The sequence below is a fragment of the Leptinotarsa decemlineata genome, unplaced genomic scaffold (genome assembly GCF_025532065.1).
Source record: "Leptinotarsa decemlineata unplaced genomic scaffold, Ldec_3_MD MMD2_tig00000251_RagTag_RagTag, whole genome shotgun sequence".
NCBI lineage: Eukaryota > Metazoa > Arthropoda > Insecta > Coleoptera > Chrysomelidae > Leptinotarsa > Leptinotarsa decemlineata.
Window position 1 is genome coordinate 4,940,870 of NW_027412547.1, and position 12,658 is coordinate 4,953,527.

The following is a 12,658-nucleotide window of genomic DNA, read 5'->3' on the forward strand; positions in this document are numbered from 1 at the left end:
GTGAGGAACGCTGGACTTTGATCGGTCTCCCGATATTGCAAGAAAGAGATGCAATTGTAATACATTTTATTTACACAGCTGAATATGAATTTTCATGTTTTCACTATTGAAATGAATAAACATTCATTGTGGCGTTTTTGAACAGTGGAATACATTTTTCAATTTAAATTTTTACAGGGGCCTCCCGGATAGTATCGGCAGTATAGTTCAAGTAAACGATATAGTGCAACCTACCTTCCAGCAGCCAGCAGTTCCCCTTTATTAAAATAGTTAGGGAGCTAACTAATTTTGTTATTCAATCATCATTTCTGATTACATAAGAATCACGATAACTATATTATATATATATATATATATATATATATATATATATATATTATATGTATATATATATATATATATATAGAGGAAGGGTAGTCGTTGCTGACTAGTTAAGAATAAAAACTATTGGATAGTGGGGTATTGCAGCAAGTAAATGAGTACTCTTTTAAGTTAGTCCAAGCTTTCGGAAAATTTTATTTCCATCATCAGGGAAACTACAATAATATAAGTTTTAAGGTAAAATCAAAAATATTAATTGTTCATGACTTACATCTTATGTGAGGATGGTTACATTGATGTTAAAGAAAAAATGTTGATACATTGGAGAAGATGAAACTTGATACACAATTCTAAATGCTTGAGATTATTTTTTATAAAATATTGTCATTCGTCAGACCGTTATTCATACCATGCGTGCAGGATTCAAATGAACGAGTCTGAGAATAGAACGTTAAAATGCCAGAGTGACATCTGTCAATTGATAAAACTTATATGCTCTCACTAGGAGTACCAAGTGTACTCTAGTGTATAATGTAAAATTTATGTTTGGTAAAATTATTATGAAAGATTAAATTTAAGATATATTATACAATGGAATTGTTTAAATTGATATTGTTTTTGTAAAAGCTTTTATCTAGAGTCAATAAGTAGGAATAAATTTCACTCAAGTGATTAATGTCTGTTTTTTTATTCATACAATTGTTATTTTCAAAAATGTAAGACATTTCTAGAAAGGACCTCTTAACTGAGGTTGATTCAGTGGCCAATACTTTCATTGCGTTATAATTCATAAGGTGGTCCAAATTATTCACATGGTCTGCTAAAGAGCATCTTTCTGGATGTAATCTACAGTCACTTTTGTGCGAAGTAATTCTAGCACCTAATGATCGTGAAGTTTGGCCAATATATATCCTGTCACATTTTTGACAAGGAATACTATACACAACATTCACTTGGTTTATTAGAGGGACCTTGTCCTTGACTTTGCTATGGATTGATTTAATGGTAAGTACCGTTTTATTGGCTATTTTAATGTTAGGTAAATTTTGAAAAATCCTAGATAGTTTGGGAGTGATCTCCTTGATAAAAGGTAAGGATGTAAAAATGAATTGGGTTGGAGCATCACTAGTTATATTGTCATTGACAGGGAGGGTTAAATTGGAAGTTAAATTATAGTTTTCCAGAGATGTTGGTGTACTGAACAAAATATTATTTATCAAACGGATTGGATAAGAATTTTCTATGAAAAGATTAGCAAGAATTTTAAGATTTTTACTATGGAAGCTTATGTCAGAGATTTTTAGCACTCTATTTTTCAGTTGCTTGACCAAGTTCACTTTCATCGAATGTTTATGATACGATAGGTAGTTCATGTATCTACCTGAGCTGCAAGGTTTTCTGTACCAGTCAATTAAGACTTTGTTATCTGTTGTTCTGATGAACTTTGTATCCAGGAATGGTACTGACTGCAAGTTATCTTCTGTTTCTATCGTAAACTGAATGTATGGGTCGTAACTGTTGAGAGTGTCAAGAATCTCATTGATGCCATCATGAGGCAATGAAACTATGATATCATCTACATATTTTTTCAAAAAATGAGGTTTAAAGGATAATACTGGTAATACTGTGTCCAATACATCATCCATCACATATGTTGCTAATATTGGAGAAATAGATGCTCCCATGGGAGTTCACCCCACTATCCAATAGTTTTTATTCTTAACTAGTCAGCAACGACTACCCTTCCTCTAATCTACAGGCATGGGGTTCTACCAATCCGTTGGAACTACTTACGGAGACATGACATTGAAGGACGTGAAACTATGGTCCAAAACTAAAATGAAACTAGCCAAAGAGATTAATAGAAAAAGTTTCCTATTACAGTGCAGAAAATTCAATATTCTCCCGAATCTCATCACGAATACTACCAGACCGATAGAATCCCTCTTACAAAGACAAGAAGTGTACACCAACTTCAAAGAACAAAATTACAGGTTAGGAATAAAACTTTTGAATATAGAAATTTCGTCAAATCATAAATTGATACAAAAATTGGAAAAGCTTCTGGAGTCACTAAAGAGTAATATAATATCACAAACAGGTGAATTAATTTTTCAAAATTTCATGAGCAGACAACTTAAAGCATATAACAAAATTTTCCATAGAGTCAAATTAAAGAATATCAATAAAATTAATAGTTTAAAACAAACAAATTTAGATTTAAAATTAAAATCAAATCCTAAATGGATTAAGAACATTTCGAACATACCCATCCCTGATGAGGTATCAAAGTTTCTGGCATTAGGCCCCAAATTTAGTATTGAACCATTAGTAGGTAAGGACATTTCTATCAAGAGGATTTTGGCTGATGTAGATTATATTACATCGAATATCCTAGACCAGTCTCAGAGAAATATCACTATGGCAAGGGCTTCCAACGTTATTACCAATCATATCCATAACACATCTCACCATACAACAGTGTTTCGAAATTTATTATTAAAGTCAAAAAAATTTTTGAAAGAAAACCCAAATTTAATCTTAACTTCTTCAGACAAAGGCAATATCACAGTGGTTATGGAAAAAGAACAGTATATAAATTTGTCAAATGAGATCATCCTAAATAATACATCATATACAGAATTAAATAAAGATCCAACAACCTCCATTCAAAGAAAATGTAATACCTTCATTAAAGAACTTAAAAATAGTAACTATATTGATGAAATAACAAAAAAGAAACTTACTTGCTATAATGGTATCGCTCCGAGGTTCTATGCTTTACCCAAAATACATAAACCTACACTATCAGTGAGACCTATTGTAGCCTCTATAGGTGCGCCTACTGAGGCTCTAGCCTCCCTTTTAACTAGTATTTTGACCAAAGCATATGAATATGACAATGACTACTATATAAAAGATTCATTTGAAGTAACAGAAAAATTTAATAACACTACTTTACCTCCAAACTATATCATAGCTAGTCTGGATGTAGTCTCCTTATTTAGTAACGTCTATTTAGAAGCATGTCTGAGATCAATCCATAAGAATTGGAGCAACATAAGTAATCATTGTAACATTGATGAAGAAACCTTTTCCAAATTATTAACCTTCCTTTTTAACAGCACATACTTTTCCTTCAATAACAAATTTTATAAGCAAACCTTTGGAACTCCCATGGGAGCATCTATTTCTCCAATATTAGCAACATATGTGATGGATGATGTATTGGACACAGTATTACCAGTATTATCCTTTAAACCTCATTTTTTGAAAAAATATGTAGATGATATCATAGTTTCATTGCCTCATGATGGCATCAATGAGATTCTTGACACTCTCAACAGTTACGACCCATACATTCAGTTTACGATAGAAACAGAAGATAACTTGCAGTCAGTACCATTCCTGGATACAAAGTTCATCAGAACAACAGATAACAAAGTCTTAATTGACTGGTACAGAAAACCTTGCAGCTCAGGTAGATACATGAACTACCTATCGTATCATAAACATTCGATGAAAGTGAACTTGGTCAAGCAACTGAAAAATAGAGTGCTAAAAATCTCTGACATAAGCTTCCATAGTAAAAATCTTAAAATTCTTGCTAATCTTTTCATAGAAAATTCTTATCCAATCCGTTTGATAAATAATATTTTGTTCAGTACACCAACATCTCTGGAAAACTATAATTTAACTTCCAATTTAACCCTCCCTGTCAATGACAATATAACTAGTGATGCTCCAACCCAATTCATTTTTACATCCTTACCTTTTATCAAGGAGATCACTCCCAAACTATCTAGGATTTTTCAAAATTTACCTAACATTAAAATAGCCAATAAAACGGTACTTACCATTAAATCAATCCATAGCAAAGTCAAGGACAAGGTCCCTCTAATAAACCAAGTGAATGTTGTGTATAGTATTCCTTGTCAAAAATGTGACAGGATATATATTGGCCAAACTTCACGATCATTAGGTGCTAGAATTACTTCGCACAAAAGTGACTGTAGATTACATCCAGAAAGATGCTCTTTAGCAGACCATGTGAATAATTTGGACCACCTTATGAATTATAACGCAATGAAAGTATTGGCCACTGAATCAACCTCAGTTAAGAGGTCCTTTCTAGAAATGTCTTACATTTTTGAAAATAACAATTGTATGAATAAAAAAACAGACATTAATCACTTGAGTGAAATTTATTCCTACTTATTGACTCTAGATAAAAGCTTTTACAAAAACAATATCAATTTAAACAATTCCATTGTATAATATATCTTAAATTTAATCTTTCATAATAATTTTACCAAACATAAATTTTACATTATACACTAGAGTACACTTGGTACTCCTAGTGAGAGCATATAAGTTTTATCAATTGACAGATGTCACTCTGGCATTTTAACGTTCTATTCTCAGACTCGTTCATTTGAATCCTGCACGCATGGTATGAATAACGGTCTGACGAATAACAATATTTTATAAAAAATAATCTCAAGCATTTAGAATTGTGTATCAAGTTTCATCTTCTCCAATGTATCAACATTTTTTCTTTAACATCAATGTAACCATCCTCACATAAGATGTAAGTCATGAACAATTAATATTTTTGATTTTACCTTAAAACTTATATTATTGTAGTTTCCCTGATGATGGAAATAAAATTTTCCGAAAGCTTGGACTAACTTAAAAGAGTACTCATTTACTTGCTGCAATACCCCACTATCCAATAGTTTTTATATATATATATATATATATATATATATATATATATATATATATATATATATATATATATATATATATTATATATTATATATATATATATATATATATTATATGTATATATATATTATATATATATATATATATATATATATATATATATATATATATATATTATATGTATATATATATTATATATATATATATATATATATATATATATATATATATATATATATATATATATATATATATATGTATATATATTTCGTTTATATAGACGAGTGGGAGAGTAGGCATTCAAATAACAAAGTGATGATTGAAAATTCTTCTGCATACTACTTACTCGTACTTGAATATGTGTAAACCACGATAAACCCTTGCCAGTTGCGGAGGAGAATCTAATTGACCCACTCACTTGTGACCTAACCTAACCTAACTACTTACTCACATATATTATATACAATCGATCGCTTCAAAAACACTTCACTAACTTTCTTCGAAAGCTTCTGATAATTCGTCTTTCATATTCTCCGTTTCGCTACCACTGTCATTTAAATCAATAATGAATTCATTTCCACCATTGATATGGAAGTGTCCAATCCCCATATAGTATTTTAAAACTAAAATCAATTTTTCAATCCTTTTCTGCCAGTCGTCTTCGGTAATGGTAGATACTCCTTCTTTAATTAGCTGTCTATCACCTCCTTATTAAATTTTGGAAAATTATTTTCACGCCTGATGCTTTGTTTCAATTTTTCCCAAATCAACTCGATGGGATTGAAAACACAAAATAGGGGGGAAGTCTCTATATGGTGTGTCCATACTTTTCAGCAATACTTTCAAGGGCATACACTTTTTTTTATCTGTTAAACTTCAAGTAGTTGGTTTTTGGTATAGTTATCTTCAAAATACAAATTGTTATCCATTAAAAAACTTTGTATTTCATCTTTCCTCGAATTTCTATCCGGTACTTTGATGAGCTGTCGCGAATATAGGAAGCGATGTCAAGAAGTATTGCACTATTCGCATCCAAATTTGGGACCAATGTGTTTTCAAACCATTCCTCGAAAATATTAGTTCCCATGTTCTTATCATTGTAGTCAACATTGCAGTCCTAAGTTTTTTTCCACATAATTTCAAAGAATTCGGAACCCATCCTTTACTTCCTCCGCAATGCACATTGATTAGTCGCGATCCTTTGTTTGCAGGCATGTTAGGCGGACACATTATCGAACCATCAGTCCACTCTTTCGTTACTGTGTCGTGAGTGTAATAGTTATTTTCCTTCGAAACCAAACTTGGTATGTAGATTCTTATATACATGGAAACATACTCTCTGTGTTTCAATATTCAAATGAATTCGAATCTTATTCACTGCTATCTTTTTTCGCATTGTTCACCAGCGCTATTGGAATCACTACAAAGGAAAAAGTCTGCGTTTTTATCTCACTCGTTATTACTATTAGTACTTGTCCAAGGACGCCACATTTTAAACAAATAACAAAAATTTTAAGTAAGTATTACTTCACCAATATCGAATTTCAACACTCAAATCGCGATCAGTTCCTGAACTGAACATTGGCGACACAACGGTGATACTCATCGCTACATTCTATTGGTCACCGTAATATGACTTCAAATTTAATTTTATGACTCTTCAGCCAATCAAAAAACTTGGTTAGTAAAAATTATCCAATACGAACCGACATGTCTGCAGTCCACGTGGACTAATTCGTAGCGGCATTATTTCTTTGTATTGGTTTTTTTGGCCTTTGAGTTCGCCGAAAGCTTTAAGAATGACTATATCAGTTACTTCGACTATACTACGAGGGTCTTTTGTACGTATGCCTAATATATTTATGCCCAGCGAAATTGAACAGTTTTCAGAGGTGAACAGGATTCAGGAAGAAGCTCCTTTACCGGTATCAGTTTTTTCTGGCTATTGGCTAATCAACTCATTATTTCGTTTTTGTCTTGGCACATTGTTCAGTGATTTCTAAGTTGACGGAGTTCCCATTATCAGAATTTATTTTTCATGTGGCTTTTCGAGAGTCTATATAAATTATAATTTATCGAGAGTCTACAGAGGGATTTTGGTCCTGGGAAAACTTCTTCATTACCTTCATTCATTTTGTGGCACTCAAATCAAGTTTACTGGATTTCTCCCAACATGTCATCTCAGGAAAGTTTTGCATTCCTAAGTCAGTTTAGACGCATTTTTGACTAACAGGGTTCGAGGTGGTATTTAACCCTCTTACTCTCACGCCAACCTTCACTTTTACGATGATGTATCTGTTTATGACCTCATGAAACTTGATATAACTTGCATTTCGCCTGTGTATTTCGACAGGGATTTCATGGGATAAGATCCATAATCATCATCTGGTGTAGAATAAATAGGATAGGACACAAGCACTACAGAAAAATCATTGAAGCACTCCGAGACCGGTGCCTGTGCGAAAGTAGCAATTAACGTTGGATTGGAAAAACATTACAGGAAGGTCATTCCACATACACGCAGTTCTCCAAATGGAAGAGTTCAAAAGCAGTGAAGTTCAGGGTGTACTGAGTTGAACTTCGAAACAATGAGCAGCCATAGTCCGTCGCGTATTTCTGATGGGTACCGCTTTTGGTGGAATCCATTGTGCCAAGTAACTTGAACACCTGCCGTGGAAGTGTCTATAAAAGAGAGACAAATCTCCAACCTTCCTTCGATGTTTCAGGCTATTAAGGTTGCAACTGATGTTTGAGTCTCCAATCAGGCGGATGTCTGTATTTTGGATGGAATTCAGCAGCCTCAGGGTATGCTTCAGGGCGGAGCAACATTCATGAGAACAATACTCGGAAGAAGGTCTGATCTAAGCTTTAAAAGGTATCAAAAGTTGCTGGGGTGTGTATAGTTATCTGGTTCTGAACAGTGTTCCAAGGTTTTGAGAAGCAGTCTTTGCAATTCCAGCGACATGATTGTGCCAAGACCTTTTGGTGTCCATTTTAACCCCAAACAAACTCATCGAAACAGAAAGCGGAATTTTCTGTCCTGACATTGTTATATTCGGTTCGGAGACATTTATCTTTTTGGAGAGAACCGATGCCTGGGTTCTCGTGGCATTGCATTGAACCTGGTTACTTCCCCCTCAATTCGTAATCACCTCTAGATCCTCATTGAGATATGTAACCTCCTGCTGCCGGTGAATATACCATGAGCATCTGCAGTAGATGTCCTGGAATCCAAATAGAATGGCGAGACAAATGTACTGTCGTCAGCAAAGCAATCAATATATTGGATTCTTGTTTTTTCCAATAAGTCATTGATATATAGTGAAGAGAAGGTTGGTGACAATATGGGTCCCTGGTGAACATCAGCGGTGGAAAGCCATACACGGTCGGAGGCCTTATAGTCCAGTCATTATAGTAAGTTCACCTCGGAATTCGAGATACCCAGCTGTAAGTCTGTAAATACTTGTATATTGACACCCTAAAAGTTGTCTCAAAACCTACATACGGTAGGGTGTGAGCAACTATTAAATTTCAAGGTCAAAGGTCACAAAAATCGGTTTTTGCGCTTTTTTTGAAAATATCTCATTTCCTATGGGTTTTTTGCTATTTGTATTTATTATCAATATTGTAGAATACAAAATTCTCTACAAATTTTGTTGGAAAAATTTTTTTATACGGTGAACCGTTTTCGAGATAGAGGGCGGAGAGCACGCGGTCACAGCATCACTTCAGGTCAACCGGTGCCTCCGGTCGAAAACGCGCCATATATAGTTGAAGAACTATCGATAAATCAATGATTATAAATATTTCCCAATTTTTATCAACTATTATATTATATTTTATCATTTTTTTCCTAACTTATCCACTTTTTATTCAGTATTAATTTATTTAACAACACTTACCTGCCCATGTAATTGCAGAATTGTTAATGAAAATATAGGAATTATATTTGAATTTAAACCTAATTACACGGAAAAAAAAGATTTGTTACTTCAAAGAAATTTATTTAGTCTAAATTATTTCATCACTTTGATTAAATATCATTTATTCCAAACAACGTGTGTATTGTATCGATTAGATGATAATTTTGCGGAGACAAAATGAAATTCTCATTTTAATTTCTCTAATATTTCAATTCAAGAGGTCTTTCACTTAGTCAAATGAATTGTGGATCATTTCACGGATAACATTTATTGAGTTCTCAAAATAAATCGGTTGAGTCAAACAATATAATTTCATCAAATGAAAAGTACGTCTGTTGAATGAAAACTTTCCAATTCAGTTTAGCACTATGGGGTGCTGTTTTGACACTAATATATAATTGAATCAACTGAATATTTATTTTCATTTCAACAATACATATCAATACCTTTAACTAATTTTGGAAATAATTTCAAGACTATGGATAATTTCATTTCAATATTTTTATTATTTGTTGGTTTAAAAAATTAAGTTGTTTCCTTGAAAGAAATGGTATAGTCGAAATACTTCTAAGGAATAGAGTGCCGATCGACACCATTTGCGTTTTCGCAAGAACCGTAAACTAATCACGAATGGAATAAGAATTAAAAATGTGTTTTTTGTTTTTCAAGGAAAAGACGAAGAGTTTTACAGTTTCTTTTTGATTATACGTGGATTGAAGTTTTTCAGTGTTTTCACAGGTATGTTGATAATATACTTTCTTTAATTCCATATTTTGAAATAATTATGAATAGCATGTATTGGATAAACGGACACCGTTTTTTTCAAGCCCATACATTTTTCTCGACATCTATCTATAAAAGTGGCTTGAAGTTCTTATTGTTTAATGTAATGACTGAAGGAAAGCTTCCATGTTTTCAATTCTGTTTTTAAGAAAGTAGAAGGTGTGTCGAGTGAAATGATTATCATTAAGAGGTAGGTAGGTATGCATAGACGGGGTACCTAGTTGACCTTTGATCTTTGGATACGGAGGAATTGGACATTTTCAGAGTAAATACAATTAAGGTGTTTGCCACAGAAATAGATGTAGGTATACAATGTCAGCGAAGAGCTGTACATTTACTTCGAATTCTAAATTTCTTGCATCATAAATAATTTAATGGTGCCGTAAACAATGATATCATTTTCATCATGATAGTATATACTGAATCCTTGAAGGAGGAACCTCTTTTTAAGATTTTTCTTTCAAACAACATTGTGAAATAATCACAGTTTTCTCTTGTATTACTTTATTAAAATCAGTAATACCGAAAAAGGAAAGTTATTTGTAACATATTTACAGAAATGATGACATCCAACAAAACTGCACGAACTCAAAACATGCAATATAATCTCTTTTATTTTTAGACATGGAGGAATTTCTTAATAACTTGGGATTAAATGATCTGATTGGCATTTTTAAAGGTAAAAAAAAATACACATATTATTTTTCTCCTACTAATATACTTGAAACACATACTTTTCAAACAGAAAATGATGTAACCTTAGACATAGCTAAAAGGCTCACTGATGAAGAAATGAAAGAAATGATTCTCCCAATTGGCAAAAGAAAAATATCCAATCAAGGAAGCAATTGATGGAATAAATTGAGAATCATATATAACAGATGTATGTCTTTCATTCATAACTTTAATTATAAATATGTATACCATTACAATTAAAAACATATTCAGTTTTCTCAAATAACTATATATTTTTGCGATTTGCTGCAGATACTTATTATTATTCAAGTCTGTACCTAAGTAATTAAATGCTAGAATTCTCAAATTTAATAGATTTGAAGGCCTGAAAGTTATGATTGGAGACCTAGGTAAATTTTGTCATCACAGTCATATTTCTAATCAAATTTTTCTGTGATGAAGTACGTCATTGTTTTTTTTTTCTATTATCAAAAAATAATTGATTCAATAGTATTATTGCGAAAATGTAGACTATCACTAATCTCTGTTCTCTTTCATTTTAGATCATTACTTCAGTGAAAGGTTTCGAAATCAACTCTAATTGTTTTTCAGTATATATCACCAATAATAATAAATAATAGAATATGTTAATGTTTCAGATTAGGATTAATCATTTGTGAAAAATTTATATTTTTATTTAAATATTTGTAGAAGTCTATTATAATTCATTAATTGTTTGAATAAATTTGTTACAGAAATATCTCGATTTTTATTTATATTTTGCTCATTCTCACTTTGAACAATTTTCCATGACATTTAGATAATCAGTATTGAATATGAAATATTATCCGCAAGACTCCCATCAGCAGCTGATTAAAAAATCGTGATACGTAAGTAGATCAATAATCCAGTTAAGAAAATGATACAAAGTGTATTTCATGTATTGAGAAATCGGGTTGTTGAACAAACTATAATATATTCTCACAATTATTCAATAACTTGATTTATTTTGATTGGAGATTCATGTAAATTCAATCGCTGACTCTGTATTTCCGATTCTGCCGAAAAGTACTTTTCTCAATATACTAAAACTATACGTAATGCTTTTTATCTACAAACTTATCTTATCTTATCTACAAACCCAGATTAGTATAATATTTGGTTATTTGAAACCAATAACCAAATTCAAACAAGAGGTAAGGATTTATTTCATTTGGTTCATCATTATTCATACTTATTTTGACCTTTCGAAATGCTTTACTCTATCAGCAAGATACTCACAATGAGGTATAAACATTGTTCGTTCAACTACTATTCATTATTTGTTCAACAAAATCATTACTTCAGTGGAAATTTTCCCATTATCAAAACAAGCAAAGTTCTCCATCATCCTGCAGATATATTATGTTTCTTCAACATAACTTTTACTCAAATAGAAACTACATTTGATTATTTCAATCAGATCCACTATTTCACCCATCTTTAAATTCTGTTTGTTCAATAGAATATTCGAATTATTCTAAATCATTCTCGCTATCAATTAGACAAAATATTACTTGAATTCAATTCTTCTTTGAATTGAAATAACTAATAGATGTGATTGTTTCTATCAAATATTTGTTTGATACAATGAACATAGGCTTGAAGAAATAGTCGGGAGTCAAGAATTATTTTTACTTGCATCAACAAAATATTTTGTCGTGCATATATGACACTTTTATTTCTTTGAATGAAGTGAATTTTCTTTGATTCAACAAATCTTTTTTTTCCGTGTAATATTTATAACTTCTTACATGATGAAAAAAAAAACGAATAAATTATGAATTAATCTTTTTATTGAAAAATATCATTGAATACATTTATTTTTATTGAAAGTAAAGAAATGGGATGAAGGGTACAAAACTACAATTTATAATTTTAATCATCTTCTTCCTCTTCATCGTCGTCTTCTGGCTGCTGGTAAATTTCAAACTGGTCTTCATTATCGTCTTCAACGACATTTGTCTCAAGTTCTTCTATGATTTCGGGGTCAAAGGTTACATCTTCGATAATGTCGCTCTGATATGGTAGAGCATTGAGACAAGCTTGCCCATTACATTGGCCACAAGCTAAAGAGCATTGCAAGCCCGCTTTCCTGCATCCGCATCGAGAACCACAACCACTCTTGCAGTTGCAGAAAATTGTATTTAGCAAATCTACAGGGTGGTCGAGTGTACCAATTTAAT

The 12,658-nt window shown here is 31.8% G+C and overlaps 1 long non-coding RNA gene across 1 annotated transcript; it reads left to right on the top strand.

Annotated features, from left to right (window-relative positions):
- The first annotated feature begins 9,723 nt into the window (after positions 1–9,723).
- On the top strand, positions 9,724–11,212 carry LOC141481650 (uncharacterized). The gene is made up of 3 exons (XR_012465079.1): positions 9,724–10,437; positions 10,504–10,641; positions 10,997–11,212. It is a non-coding gene; the product is annotated as an uncharacterized lncRNA (long non-coding RNA).
- Positions 11,213–12,658: the final 1,446 nt, after the last annotated feature.